This window comes from Leptonotus elevatus, chromosome 13 (assembly GCF_054856555.1).
Source record: "Leptonotus elevatus isolate MCC_2025b chromosome 13, RoL_Lele_1.0, whole genome shotgun sequence".
Classification (NCBI taxonomy): domain Eukaryota; kingdom Metazoa; phylum Chordata; class Actinopteri; order Syngnathiformes; family Syngnathidae; genus Leptonotus; species Leptonotus elevatus.
The window spans coordinates 12091728-12108460 of record NC_141251.1 but is presented as its reverse complement, the minus strand read 5'-3'; positions in this window follow the sequence as shown (position 1 = coordinate 12108460).

Here is a 16733-nt window from a genome sequence, read left to right as displayed (position 1 = left end):
TTTAATTCTACAGAGTGAGTCTTTGATTTATCTGCGTTCATTAAAGTTAATCAAAGCTGATTTATTGGCTAGTGCGGCTATAGTTGGTAGCACTGGCTCTACTGTATGAAACACAAAAGGCTCATTAACCACCACAGACAACGAGGAATATTTTTTTGTACATAGCGCCTGGGTATTACCCAACATCTTAGAATAGTTAAACTAGACAAAACTGTTGTAATTGCACCTTGCATGTCCAGCAAGTGTGTACACTGCATGAAGCAAACCAAAAAAAGAACATTTAAATGCGTAATATGCCAACACTCGTGTCTTCATCCACCATATCACCAGATGTCTTCCCCAAGCACATACAAACGAGTCCAAAGTCTTCCAATGGACGTGCCTCCTCATGTTGCCGGAAACTTGTAAAGAGCTTGGAGGGAAAATTCCCTCTAAAAGCATTCCTCTTATTCCATTGAATAAAGGAAAGAAAGCAGCTAAAGCCCTTGAGGATTGAAGGAGGGGTGGGGGGCAAAATGTGAAAATGGAGCAAGGTGTCAGGATAAACTACCTGAACCCTCATTCAAGTGGGGTGTGTGTGGGGGGGGGGGGGGGGTAGCCGGATATCATGCACACTTGTTAGTGTGCACACTTTTATTAGACTGGCTGCGTATTGTGCATCAGGCTGATTGGCACAAACAGGCAGCGAGAGAGGTGTGGGGGGCATAAGGATTAGATTGTTCCAACAGGACAAAAAGCCACTTTATTTGATGTTACGTCAATAGATAGTTCCCATGAAGTCAGCCGGTGGGCGTGTCCAGCTCCCTCCCACCATATTGTCTGAATCGACCCCGTCGCGGCTCAAAGCGAAGCCAAGACAATAGTATAAACGACATGTATTAAAACGGCCAAATCGACGGCAATGAGCACAAAAAAAAAAGTCCACGTTGCACCTGGAAAGCCTGCAGGCAAAAGAACGGCAGCGGTACGATGCAAATATCGGACTGATCACGCCAGCCACCGGTTACGTACATGGAGACCGTGAACTACCTTATAAATGTGAAGAGTGCGTAAACATTTGAACAACTAAAGGCATTTAAATCAAAGGAGGGAATCAATCAGCTGTGTTGTGGATTGGTGCGCAAAGTGCAACGCATGACCGTGAACTTCAATGTTTTGATAGTAACGGTAAATCTACGTCGTAGCTAGCTTAGCTTATATGCACTTACGGAAACTACAGTCGTGCTCATTGGCATAATGTTTTTGCATGTGCGCGCGCTGTTTTACAGAGGATATGGATGATAACAGGAATGCTTTTTTTTTTCACTCCTGCTAAGTGTTTGTGTGAAGCCATTTATTGTAAGGGGGGTACGTTTGTTTACTACTGAGGGATTTAGCATAGAGGCGCTAGACTGGACGGGAACGGACAATGTGCACAATGTAAACATGCTAAGTAGAAGAAGAAACATTAAAAGGAAAACTAATTAACCTGTTATGAAGTGATCTGAAAAGGCCCTACAGATAAATCCTCATACATGTCACAGCTGCACTAAAGGCAAAAAAAAAGAAGTAAGAAATCAGGCGGTAAGCAAGACAGGTCCGAACAACAGTGGCAACGCCATTTTAGCATTTTTCCTCATCATTCATTATTGTCGTCCGGCAGTCGGGGTAGTGCCAAACGCCAATAAATAAATAAATACAGACAATCGCTTACCCCTTCGGGACGACGATGGCGGGCAAGAGCAGAATTGTCATCGTAGGAGCATGCATGCATGACCCCCAACAAAATGTATATATGAAGGTGAAAGGCTCACTTCGCTGGCGTTAAACAGCTCTTTTAGACGTCCGCACAAGTTGATCCACGTTCACATTTATCCCTCTGAAGTTTTGGCTTCGGGAAACAAATAAAGAATAAATCCTTCAAATTTGGACGGTCGTAGTGTCTGGAGTCGTTTCTGCAAGTTCCATAACAGTTGTGCTTACTCTGCATGTTTTTTCTCTCCAGGAGATAAGTGAGAATAAAACAAGCCCTACTACCATAGGTTGTCAATGAGCCAGCTTCTGTTTGACCTTCTTCCGGTTCAAGCTGCTAAAGACAGTTGAGAGTCTTCAATTAGTCAATTAACCAAATCTGCAAGTTTTGGGAACGTGGAAGGAAGCAGAAAAACATGCAAGCACACACAATGGAACGTAGAAGCGGAGATTCAAATCCAGAACCTCTGCGAGAACATCTTGCCCATCACTTTTCCTTCAAAAAGAAGAAAAGAAAACACGATAGCCAAAATGCCCATTTCTGTATTGTGTTGATATGAAAAATAAAGTGCAAATATTGGCAGAAGGTATTGGAAGTGTTTGTTTTTGCCGTTAGGTTGCGGTCTGTATGACTTGGTGCTGTTTTTCTCCTGCTCAAATTCCCAAGGACTAGTGAGCAGTGATATTTTTCTTGACCTAATCTGATAAACATTGACCCTCCACGGTCACTCAAAGCCTTAAATTACTTTTTCATTTGAAGAACTTTTGGCTCCATATGCTGGCAAGATTAACCTTTGAACCCCAAATATTGGTTTTGCGTGACTTTAGGGCAGTGGCGGGAATACGTTATTATTACGTATGGTATGGTATTTCATTGAATATTAATGTTTTGCTCTAACAAAGTTTGGAAGAATAAAATGGTTTGTTAAACCTGAGGCCTTCATGGCTAGTTTGACATTTTGGTGGCTAAAGTCATTGTGTTGTTTCTTCCTGTCCTTCATAATCCCCCTCAGTGTCCTTCATCCTTGCCTCGTCCTCCCTTGAACAGCCGTCTGGCGGTGCCTGGAGTATTTGCACAAATCTTGGTCCTCTGGAATGTCAACACAAGGCTTTAAGTAAAGCCAGAGGAGCCCTTGTCCACTGGAGATAAGACCCCACCAAACCCGAAGAAGGAGACGGGGTGAGCTTTAGTATGATGGAGTTAGAGGGAAACTTTCATTGATGCAAAAGTGCCAAGTGACCTCCCGTGATACGTACCCCCAACTTAATCCTGAACATGAGTCCCTTTACTCACTCCCTGAAACTTGTTCAACGGCAGCCAAGATGTGCAGAAGAACATCCAAAAATGAACAATTTAAATTTCAAACAAATATTCTGGAGGAATATACCCAAAACAACTTTTAGATTTTTCTGTGGAACTTGTGTGTGTGTTTTGGAGACTGTAGAACCAATTCCACATGGGAAATAGTATACACACGTCTCCGTCCTGGCTGCTCAGTAGGAAAATCTCAGTTGGGGATGCTCAGGTTATGAAGAAAAACACCTTTCTAGTATATGATGTATATCCTCTAGGCATCATCAGATTTTCCCAAGCTTCTAATCTTTTGTAAACGTGGAAGTGCTCACGTGGAGTAAACATTTTGACTGGCAAATACGTTCAAACACATTTGCAAATACGTTTATATTATATTAAAAAATAAAAAAAGTATTTGCGAGTTTGTTCGAACGTACTTGTATGCTAAATACTAAAAACTTCCCATAAAAAAAGGGGTAATAACTTGCGCATGCGGAAGTTAAAACATTTATTTATTTATTTTTTGCATTTGGCCTATATTATACCAATATTTTTTTAAATAAAGTAAAAACATTTTTTAAATAGTTTATATGATTTATTATATCTGCAGTGTATGATTTCAAATTCTGCATTTTTCATTGAACACTTTAGGAGTGTGTAATCACACTGCACATTTCTCAGTCCACTATTTGCGTTAGGGAGCGGATAATAAATGGTTGAACACAAGGTCAGAGTATGAGGGACGGCTGTGCTTGTGTTTGATTATGCACTGGGAAGGCACCGTGTCTGGTTCTGCATGGAAGGATTACCAAGTCGACTGGATGTTTGTGTTTGGGACTGCTGTGCATGTGTGAGTCAGGGTGAAGAAGCTTTGTTGGCCTTTGGGATCTTCTAAACATTTGCAGTTGTGGCTAACACGTCCCGCTTTGAGTTCGTTTATAAACTGACTGTACTATGTCTGAAGGTCTGAGGTAAGAGCACTTGGTGTGTAATCATTGGGAAAAGGAAGAGCGAGAACTAAATTGTTTGGAGGGAGATAACAATCCAGCCAGCTTTGCCAGGACTAAAAAACAAAATCAAAAACTGTTTACTGCTCTCATGATGAGTGCTGGTCTATTACGATACAAGAGGTTTGATACACTGCACTTTCACAGCATGCTTAACAGGTCTGGGTGTGTCCTATAAATGAGCTTACTCATAATGTTCCCTGCACTGTGATGCCAATGACAACAGCTTGAGCCTCACTCCTCTTCGGGTGGCTCGTTCTGCAGTGATGATGTCATTAGTGACAGCCATATTTGCGAGTGATGTCTGGCCAATGTGTCAATGTTTTTTTTTTTTTTTTTTTTTAAATCATATGACCAAACAAAAATAATAATTCATGATTTGGCTAAATTATCAAACCTGTGACTCAAATGGGTTGGGTTAAAAAAGAAAGAAAGAAGAGGGTTCGATTTTCAACAGATGGATAGATGGCTCAAAATGTCATTCTGAAAGTAAATAATTTGACATTCACAGGTAGACCAAAGAAGAAGTTGATTTAGACATTAAAGAGTCTGTCGTCTCCGTTTACCTCATGTCAGGAGACAGACTGGACTTAAGCACTCCGGCTGCACTCTTACTGTTATGAGTATTGAGTAAACACAGTGTCAAGTTAATAAAACAACTCGTAAAAAAGCAAGGACTTCTCATGAATGATGTTTAATTGAAATTGCGCAGGAGAGCAGTTCATCAGAATGGTGGTGATGAAGGTAAAGAAGTGTAAAGCGACCTCGCGGTACAGTTCAGTTCAAATTGGGTTACCACTTCGCTTGGGATGGTACAACTTTATGTGGCTTGTGATATTTTGGAAATCATTACCGCAGAAAGCCAAAATGAACTCAGTGTGTGGAATTAATTGAATTGTCTCCTGCGGCAAATCATGTGACCTGCCCGGGGCGCTGGCAACCCGCATGGTGACAATGACTCAAACTAGTTATGATTCATGGCGCCTCGAAAGGCAGATTGAGGTCCAGGTGAAAACATTAAGATTGATATTGTAGCTGTACCATTTTGCAGGTCAAAGCATGACTCAGGTTTTTTTTTTTAAAAAAATTTAGGCCACAGTCTCCTTTCAAGATAGTAATACCTACCTTTGTGTCAGACTGACAAATGACAAATGCTCCCATGACAATTTTGTGGTGATAGACGGAATTTTAAACAGGACGGGGCCTGCCTTTTCAACTGCATCATTGTTTGCAGCGTACAGAAACTCGACTGTGTGGCTGTGTGTATGTATGGCAACATTAGCTAGTTCAATTTGTTACCTAAATGTATGCTTTTAACTTCATACCTGTTCTTTTTGCTTTACTTATTTTTTCAGTGAAAAAAATTGTGTGTTGATGAACCTGGTAAAAGGACACCTATCTTTTACCTATTATTCCTTTTCAATTGTCAGCGGTAAAAAAAAAAAAAAAATCAAAGAAAAGTATTTTTGAGCGACTTACCGCAATTTCTGGTTCTCCGCTCCAGAACAAAAAGGGCCTTGTCTGTCCTGTTTAGGCAAGAACAGATACTTAAAGAACTTAATCACTTACTTCAAATACCTTTTGTTTGTTTTTAGTTCTGTTCAACTCGTCCTCTGCGGTTGCTATCAGTTGCCACGTTAATGCATCATTGCAAAATAAAACAAAGGAGGGTGTGCACAGGGTGCAGAGGTTGATGTCGTTTGTACATGCACAGAGAGGCTAACAGTTCAAGTGCGCTACATTTGCTGATTCAGGCACTGTGGGAGTATTTGGTTCACTTGCAGGTTAGCGGCTGCATTCGACACACACACAGCGTACATGTATGTACAGATATTCAGCGTAGAAGTGGGTGTAAATATCTTTTTTTTTTTTTTTTATCTGATTCACTTGGCAAGTGATAAATGCAGAGGTTGAACCAAAGCCCACTTTTGCAGTGAATACTTTCCATCCCAACCTCCACGAGGTGCTCGGCCCCTCACTGTGCAGTAAGAGGGAGGGCAAAGCAGCAAGGGCCCCTGAAAAGGTGCTTTGTGCTGGTTCAGAAGGGCCTGAGGCTTTTCGTCCGTCAGAAGTTGTGGTTGTGGGCCGGCAGCCAGGCCTTCAGACGCGCTTGCTGGCAGACTGAACTATACCATCTGGGGTGACGGCTCCTTCCTGCACGTCTCCGTGAGCTGGGCCACGTTGGTGAAGTCAGGCTGAGACGCACCAAAGGGTTGCGAAAACAAACCTCTGCTGCTTTGCTCTAATTCCTAAGCTTCGGAGCCTTAAGGTTTTCATTCCCCGAGGGAGAATAAAAGATCCACACCCTAGGATGAGACTACTTCAAGCGACAAAACTGCAATATCAACAATTGCCAAAGGAGTCTAATAAACATGAGCGGAAGCTTACATGGCAGTGGTTATGGTTTGTTAGCTGATAAATTTAGAGAAGTCAATAACTTATCTCTCTTTCAGAGACAATTTACTGCCATATATGGCCTCGAGACACTGGAACTTTTCCTGACACTCCTGATTTACCTCTCTTTACTCATTGCACCCCACAGACACAACAACTGTGACCCAGCCGGTGATGATATATTTTTAACTAATTATGGCACCTAAGTAACTGCATTGAATAAGTAGACCTTTTCTTTTTTTGGGGGGGGGGGGGGGGGGGGGGTCATGCCCTGGATTGCCCAGAAAGACAAAAGCTAACGTCACAATGCCTTATCAACATTTTACTGACTTGTTGGGAACCTCTTCTGCACTAGTCCTGAATACTGGTGCTCCTCAGGGATGTGTGCAGAGACATATCTCATTTGTGCCATCATCACCTCTGCCACAACAGGCTTGTTCGCTAATTAGAGTCAGTCTTAATGGAGGAGCGGGGCATTCTAACTGGCTCGTATTTTTCTAACGACTTTAATCCAAGCAATGTGTGATGATGAACTTGTGGAGTACAAGAAGAACAGAATCTGCTCGGTGTTCAGTGATGGTAAACAAAACACTAAAACACAAACTAAAAGAAAGAGAACACTATACTGCTTCACCAAAGATTAAATTAAGTTTTCCCCTATGACTGGTAAGTGAGCAAATTGTACTACATTTATTGTGTGAAGGAAAACATTTTAAGCACATTGTTTTAAGTGTATTCATCGGGTAAGGTCTCTATCCCTTGCCCCCCTTTCCTACGACTGAATAAAAATTCCTTTGCCTCTCCAGTACAGAGCTTAGCCATGCCAAACAAAATACACAGCAAAATCGTTTTATATGAACCTCTGTCATGCACAAACATTTCTAACACTCATGTCTGTTGAATGTCCGTATGTTGCATTCTTGAGGCCAACTTGAAGTGGAAAAGACCAAACATTAGCACAAACATTGCTTCGGAGAACAGTACTCAGAACTCACACCAAATGTTAGCATTCTTTGAGGAGACAGATATGACAGCTAGCTTGTCATGGCTTTGTTTTAACATTTAGGCTAGGAGCAGTTGTGTCCAAACCAGGCTAACTGTCTGTTTTGATGTTTTCACTCTTCTTTAGAGAACTTAATTTTCTAAATTAAAAGCTCAGACGCGATAATTTCGCTGAAAATAAAATAGACGGATTACACGTGCCGAATCCCATTCGTTGGCAGGGGGTGGGGTGGAGGGGGGCGTGGTATCTTGTCATGCTGTGTTATTAGCTAACGCTGAATGCTATCTTGGTTGACAGTAAAGCTATCTTTGGTTGACAGTTCAAGAGCGCTAAATAAGCAATCACTCACAATTAGCCAACATGTTTTTGCTCGGTCTGGACATCTACTGGAAGCTGGTTGTGCCGTTTACCTCACTCCATTCCTGCAACAAAATATGCTGCTAAACAGCTCAGTCTGCGTTGGGGCCAACACCAGCGGCCGGAGTGCTATAGCAGGACTACATTTCCCATGAGTCTTAGACAGGGAAGGAGGAAGTAGATGCGGATGAGAATGAAATGTGAACATAACAAGGAAGGAATTTAAAGACCCGGTGTGTAGTCCCTAGCGCCATCTAGTGGTCGAAGAATAGCATTAGAAGCACGCAGGATACGCCACACTACGGTGGCTCAGACAGACCACATTTTGCAAGCCTACCACCAATTCTTATTTTGCGTAAGCAAACGAGCATCTTGGCGACTTGGCAGCCGTTGTGAAGCCTGGCGAGCGACGTCAAAAAAAATTAGCTGGAGCAGCTAACTTAAGCGGCTAGTGGGAGTTAGTCTAGTAAGTAAGTAAGTAAGTTAGTGAGTTGGAGTGGCTAACAAGCGTGGCTAGCAGGAGGAGCTAGTAAAAAAAAAAAAAAAGCTAGTAAAAGCTTGCGAGCAAAGCAGAAAGTGACAAGCGACGGGCCCAAAACATGGGAGTTAGTGACGACCCCCTGCAAGCCCCAGCTGTGGGAGGTAAGCTGCGGTCGACCCATTGGGTCCGACACTAGACGCAAGCACCACTCGGGCTAACTACTTTCGCAAAGTTGTCCTTTAGGCATCCGTAGCAGGAAGAGGGCGGCGAAACATGGCAGCTCTAGGTGAGATTACAGTCATGTAATATAATTAGTGATTACTAGACATGCGATTATGTAAAAAAAAAAGAAGAAAAAAAAGTATGTTTATGCGATACATCATTTTTTGCATGCTATTGACATAAACCGTCGTTTTTTTTTTTATTTTTATGAATGAATTAGTTCACCACAGTAAAATTTCATTTCAATGTGTTTATCGTATGAATCGCTATGACAACTGTATGATCGGCACACACATGGCAAAAACAGGACACTGAGACGGGACCTGCGCACAAAATTGCCCTTTTTGAAAACAGTTTCTCTTCAGTTAAACAATAAAACTCAATACATGATACAGATTTGGCTCGCCAAGGAACATAAATTGATAAAAATAATCCTTTATACATTACTAACAGTCTAAACGTAGTCTCATAATGCAAATGTGGGCTCAAAATGCTTCATGCATGAGACATGCATGTAAACTTTCAATCGGGTGCCGCTGTCACTGGTCTCCGCGAGACCACCCTCAATGACTGTGTCCCCCACCTTTCACCTCGTGATTTGGAGTGGGTCAACTTGGTGTGAAGCACTCAAATGGCCCTGTTGTTTACAGTAGTGTTAAGTGCATGCCCCTCCAGGATCGGTCGCAGCCATAATCCCCTCTTCATTCCCACTGAGGCCCCGAGTGTGTGTAAGTGGACATGGGTGATGGCAGACAGGGAACGGCCCACCAGCCCACACATCCATCTCAGCTATGCAGCTTCAAACACACGTAACACATGCTTGTACATTCACTCCCTCATTTACAATCACGAGGCCTTCACATTGCTAACGACTATACTCAATTCATGACTACTTGAACAAATGATTTCTTATGCAGCACATACATACAATAAGATAAGTGACTAAATTGTCCCATTAGGAGGATTTTCCATTTCGCCCCAAAAGAAAGATGGTTGCCTGCATTGTGACTACAAGTTTCTTCTCTCTCCTTGAAACGACCTCCCCTTTCTCTCATTTTTACGTTATGTCACCTTGTAAAGCCTTTACGGTCTTCTCAGGCCTCACAGCTGCCAGCGCAGTGAGCAGGCTTGAGAGCGGTTCAGAACTCAGAACAGAATAGTAGTACTGGTTTACTGAGAGGTAGAGACGTACTATTCATTATTTAAAATAGTTGGCAAACTAAAATACGTGTGAAATGCTATCAGTAAATAAAAAATTATAGCATACTTTACACCACCTATTTTTTTGTTTGAAGGAAATTAGCCCGTTTTGAGGTGGTAGTTCTCCTGCAAATTAGCCATTGCCACCACATGCATGGCCACAGTGATTATGGCTGGGGTGCTAGCAAGTTGTGCCATGAGTAACAAATGGATAAAGAAATAAAGAAATAAATTGACAGTGTAGTTCAGCTATTGCTTGAAAGTGGCAAATCTTAGCCCCAGCCTTGTTTCCAAATCATGGTCAAAGAAGTTTGAGGTCGGGGCGATTTTACTGCATGTAAATGTAGAGTAAGCATTTTCGACTGGTAAACTCGTTCGAATATATTTACAAATACGTCCGAATGTATATCATAATTGTAGAAAATGCTAAAAGCAAAAAAAAAGCTAAAATTGTTTTTAAATAAAAAACATAAAAAAAACATAGTGTTTTTTTTCCTATTGTGCCACAAGGCATTCACAAAAAAAAGCTGTTAATTTATTTATTTATTTATGTGCATGATTTTTTCCCCGTAATGTCACCGGGTATTGACTTGTGCATGTGCATAACCCGTATGTGCGTACATACGTACAGTACTTTCAAATAAGTTCAATGTTAACTCCACATTAGCAGTTCCGCGCTTTGCGTTCCTCCTCCTTGCTCGTCACTGACTATGCGATTATTAGTGTGCTACCTCTATAATGCCAACAAAAAGCCGCCAGTGTGGGGGCCTCTCGGAGCTGTTCGCCAACTATGCTGTAAATTGTGCAATTAGTGCTGAAGCAGAGGTTTTATCCTGTACGTCAGTGGCATGAGTAAGTCTTCACTTTATACAGAGCCTTGGGGCGATATCCCTATAAAAAGCGCTGCAACTATAAAAACACCCCCCAATCAGTTTTTATATGCAAATGGTTGAATACAGTACTTTCATTCCAAGGTTAGTAAGATATTTACTGACGTGGTCATTTTTCTATATTTTTGCCATTTGCACAAACACGTGATTTTATTTTATTTTTTTGGCAATTACCTCTCCCTAGAAAAATAAGCATCATGAATATCAAGGAGGGATAGTTCCTCCACTCATTGTGCAAATAGTGTATTGCACAACCAAGGAAGCAAATGTTGCTTGTTTGTCTTTACACATATCAATAAACACACAACATGGTGTGAGAAAACAAAGAGCTTGTATGCGCGTCAACACTCAGAGCACAGAGAATAATTAAACTCCATCCAATTAAACACAGCACAATATTGCAATATTCATACAAGCACTTCTGATAATGACTCTTTTAGTACGTCTTTTAGTCAGGCATAAATTCTTATGAATCAATTTGCAGTTCAGATTCACTCAAGATAGAAATCTTTTGTGGAGACAAATGCTCCTTCTACACTAATGCAATTACACCCCGTTTAATGAACATAATGATCTCATCGATCACGGAGGAGGCGAATGTCAATTTGTGCTCGGTGAATACAGTGTTTTCATTTTGGTATTTCTCAGGACATTGCAACCGAGTGTGTGTACGTGTGTGTGTGTGTGTGTACTGTGAATGGTTTCCTTTGTGGCACGCGCTCCAGGTTGTGTTCTTGCAGCATATTTACGATGGAGGATGTTTGGTCTTCCTCTGGCTCAGGGGCAGGAAAAGTTGCAAAATATCTGTCAGCAATAAAATAGAGCAGAATGTTGTGTTAACACACTCGTGCATTAAGAAACATTTTTGGTGGACAGTTAATATGTTTATGTGGCATGTGCATTTTTAGCCCTCTTGCTGCTGCATTCAGTCACACTATGTGTTTGTTTAAAAGTTTTTATTTATTTATTAATTCATTTTTTCCCCACACACTCACACAAACACTCACACAAACACGGTCACCCAGGCAGGGAAGCGAACCCACGACAACTTGCATCGTAGGCAACCTGGAAACTAGTGTTTGTTTAAAATTCTTTAAAAAAAAAAAAAAGCCGCACAAGTTTTACTTTATCAGCTCATTCGCAATGGCTGCATACATTAAAAGTAAAAGATGATCTTATTTAAATTAGCTATTAATTTCATGTAATTACAAAAAATGTTAAAAGGCAAATTAAATGAATTAAATTTTATTCCATTTGTAATATTGAAATCAGTGGAAGAAAATACTGGAACCCTGAGATGTTGTTTTTCTTGTTTCCGCAGGCTGGGAAAGGCGAGTCACAAAGAGATTCAAGTTTCGGACGTTTTCTGCCGTCTTCCCTACTAAATGAACCAAACACGGCAGGACTGGATTTCAAGCTCGTCTCTTTTTATTCAACTCCCTCTTTTCTCGAACGAAGCTCGCTCGGGTGCACCTCTCTCTCTCTCTTGCGCTCATGACATGCGCAGTACAAAAACACGTAAAACTAAAGCCTGTAAAACTAAAACACAATACCAAAATTAATAATTCTCAAAACAAGTATGAGTCAGTCGCAAGTAAATAAAAATACACATTGGCAAACAAAGCGTGTTACAATAACACTTGACAAAGGGAGCTGAGATTCAAACACAGAACCTCACAACTGCGAGGCAGACATGCCAACCATTTGGCCTATTTAAAATGTAATATTATAAAATTGAACAATCTCATGAGAATTGTTGTGTGGAGTTTTTTTCATTTCGCTTTTGTCCGATTTATACTTCTAAATTCATTTTGAGACTTCCCCGCATGTGTACAAGCTGGGTTTGTGTTTTTTTTTTATGTACACGTTTAAAACAGAACTGTGCGCGCAAACAAGCTCTCTCCTTGTTTCGCTGATGTTTAGAAGAGATTGAGCTGTTGCTACCAAACAGCGGAACCTCTGTTACCCCTCTGTGATCGACCAAATGGATGTGGTCCAATGCAAATGATATGATGAGATGGTAATCTATGTTCGTGTTTTCAGATTCCTTACACAATGTCATTCGGTGTCATACTTTGTCCTGACTAGCGGCGATAGAATCCATTGGAACGGAATATTTGTTGGTTTCTGGCTGTAGAAGCATGCAGGAATGCTGACCTGCACAGAAATCATGTGCAGTATTTGGTTATAAACGTGAGCCCAGGAAGGCTACTTAAAAGTTTTAATGGGCCTTTTGGAACCAGTGGTAAACCCCCGGCGCAGCACACCTCCCTCTCCCAACATAGGCAACGTCTCCGCTATGTGGTATACAGTAAAATTATGACCTAATTAAGTTGGGGGGTGTGGAAGGGGTAGGCGGGGTGCTTGGGTTTCAGGGTCTAACTGCTGCTCTTGGCTCGATGCTATCTGCTCTGGTTCAGCGGCGCTCAGTGAAACATTTAGTCTTCACCACCCCCCTGCCTCGCCTCTGACAATCTATGGAGGCAGACTTGTTGGTGCCATTACGTCCGAAACCAGTAATGGCCTGAAAAGAGAATAATGAGCTCTTTAATATCAAATGAGCTGCTGTGGCACACAGCGAGTTGGAATTCCCTGCAGAAATGGTACTTAAATTTGTCAGCGTCTATAATTCTTTTTGAAATCTCATTGAGGCTTCATTTCAGCAAAATATTTGTTGAGTGTTTTGTATCCGTGTGGTATGCAATAAATAAATTGAAAGCAACCAAATGGACATTTTTAGAGTGTTTAGCCTGCAGCTGTGTTACAAAATTGACTGTATTTATATTTTTATGAGTTTAGGCAACAATTGTTTCAACATATCAACCCCCCCCCCCCGCCAGTGGGTGTTGTTCCACAACCCCAAACAAATCAGTTCATTTGTGACAGCGTCATGATGAATTACAAACGTTGTCTGCAGTTTGTCAGGAGGTGGACAAGACGAATGAGAACCAACAGGATCAACAACAACCCACAACGCACTACTGACCATATGGTGGCACTTGACTGAACTCTGTCAGCATTTTATTGTTTAATTTCATATATGCCTTCTTAAGAAAGGGATATGGCAATTGGGATCTGTGCAGTGGATAAATATTTACCAGCCAGATAAACAAGTGGGATTAATGAGGACCAGAGCTGGAATTGTTGGTGCAACTCGCTTCATGAAAGGTGTTTATTCAAGTTGATGTAATTGTGTCCTGTTGCTTTCCGCTGGGGGGAAGTATCACCCAAAGTGTTGCAACATTTTGAAACGCATATACTGAAACGTGACGTCCCGATTAATTTTCAGGCTGAAATCCGAGTACATGTCAAATTATCTTCGGTATTATAGCAACAAGTAGAGGTCTGATGAACCTGAAGCTGCCGTATATGAGGTTAGTGTAAAGTTACCAAGTGGATGATTCGCCACTCAGCTAACAGCAGGTTGATTCATTGTGGGGGTAAAAGGTGATCAATGGTCCATTACATCAGATAAGCACCTGGCTTGGTGGCTGGAGAGATCCTCTGACACGGCTCCAATGTAAACAAAGCAGTCTTGGAGTCACCCAATGGCGTTCGAAAGAAACTTTGAGACAATGAGGGCTTGTGAGGGGAGCGCACAAGTTGGACACGGGTCAGCAGGACTACGCAGGCAATATTATGTCATTAGCATAAAAATAAAGTGGTTGATAGATGATGTGATATTGATCCCGCTGTAGGTATGTCAAGACACTGGGGGAGAGACAGACATTGTTTGGCAGTATTGTTGACGGATGACAGGATAATCGTTTACAGATTGGCGGCAGACAGGCAGGGTCTTGCGAGTGAGATTCAGCACCTGCTATGATCCAGTGGTCCATATGTAGGACGCGGCAGAACAAACATCAACACCAACCTCCTCCACTACGCAATGTCTAATTTAAAATACAGAGATGAACAAATTAGTTATAAAGCACTTACCCATGTCTTTGGACATATCTACAGTTTCTATTTTACACATGGCATTCATTGCACAAATCAAGCTACAATACTTTCTAAGCAATATAGCTAGCTATTGGCAATTTATGTACACATATGCTTTGAACAAGAAGTAAATATGTTAGCTTGTTAGCTGTAGCTAGTTATTGGCAACTTATGTACTCTACACGTATGCTTTGAACAGGAAGTAAATATGTTAGCTTGTTAGCTATAGCTGGCTATCGGTAACTTAATTACATTTGTGCTTTGAAGCAGTAATCAAGCCTACTGAAAATGAACGCTTGAACAATACGAAATACATTTTCTTTCATTAAAGTCCGTTTTAAAAATAATTTTAATACGCTGCTCTATTGTTTTAGTGCAAAACTGGCTACTGTTTTTGTTGTTGTTGTTGTTTTGGTATCTGTGGAGCAAGTGTGTGGGGAAAATGAGGGAAAGTGTAACCCGCAGCCTTAACAAACCCCCCGTTCATGCGCTGACTGCGATGCAAACAAACTCTCCTCACATGCCGTGCGTTTAGCAATTGAGATATGATCTCATTTACAAGAGTACTTTCTGATGGCCTGTTGTAACTTTAAACAGCTCTTTCAGTGAATATAGGTGTGTATGTGTGCGTGTGAAGAAAATAATTAATTCCATGTGGGTTCCTGTTTTTACAGTCTTTCCATATGTACTGCTGCCATGATGGCTATGATAATGACATGGCATATTTCTACTTATAAATGTTAATTCATTTCACTTTTCAAATCTTCTTTAAAGTGGAAGTCAACCTTCAATATTTATTGACAATAATGTTATATGTGACCTCACTATAGTCTAAACGTGACATTCTGATTAATATTTCATTTTTGGAATATGGGTTATGAAGCAAAATCCAGCCACTTTTATCCATCTCAGGGGACGGCCATTTTGCCACTTGCTATCGACTGAAGATGACATCATTGTTGCTCAGGGCTCAGGCAACAACCAATCACAGCTCACCTGTTTTCTGAAGCTGCGCCGTGATTGGTTGTTACCTGAAACCTGAGCAATAATGATGTCATCTTCCGTCGACAGCAAGTGGCAAAATGGCCGTCCCCTGAATTTCGCTGCTTAATTCTTATTCCACTTACGCAATATTAACCAAAATACCATATTTAGACTAGTGGGGCTGCATAGAACTTTTTTTTGTTTTAAAAAAATGGGGTTGACTTCCCATTTAAGATTGTACTTTATTGTATCCATACAGAGCATTTTAAAATACTGCAATTAAAGCACCCTCACTGGCATCACTCATCTATTGTTTGAAAACAAATAACACTACTATATCCTTTGCATTGAACTTTATGGTTTAAAAAAAAGGTGTTTACACCGCCATGGGCTTGCCGGAAGACATTGGTGCCATGGTGTGGTCTCACTTTGCATTCCTCTGTATTATGCCTTTTGTGGCCTAAGGCAGATACAGGATATCTCAGCGCTCACTGACAATAACATATCTCACAACGTCCCGGCGTGCGCTAACACGTGAACTTGAAATTTTGTACCCTCATGTGACGACTGAACTCACAAAGCCAAAGAGATGGTGACCATATGTGAGAGGGTCAGAAACGGAAGAAGTGCTAATAAAGACAAAGAGTGGAAGGTGCCAGTCAACACAGAAACGTGAGCTTTACTCTTGAGAAAGGGATGTCAGCTGGAATGAGTTAAGTAAATGCAACATTGACCTGATTCGAGGAAATTGTTTTTTGCTATTTCGCCACTTTTAGAAATTCCTGAGTATCTTGACAGTTTTGCCTCGGTGAAGACCCTATCACTCTGGATTTTTGTCCATTATACAGGATGTACCTACAATGCACCATCTGTAAGCTACAGGTGAACTTGATTAACTTTCTCTAAACTTTTTAAAGTACATGTCCATGTGTTTGATACTGAACATAGGTCCTATGAATCACTGTTGCAATCAAAGATGCAATAGATTTTTGATTTTCAAGTCAATTTCGTTTTTGCACATTAATTCATCTTGGCACTTTGCGCTACGGGACAGATAATAACACCCATCTTCACTGATGTAATTTCCGTCTTCTCTCATTTAAGTGAATGGGAACACACGAACGGGCGAGCGGTGTGCACTCGCGATTTTTTTTTTCCCATACCACAATAATTAAAATCCATCCACAGGTACATGATAAATTGTAAATATAGTTCAGCGTTGTTGTAA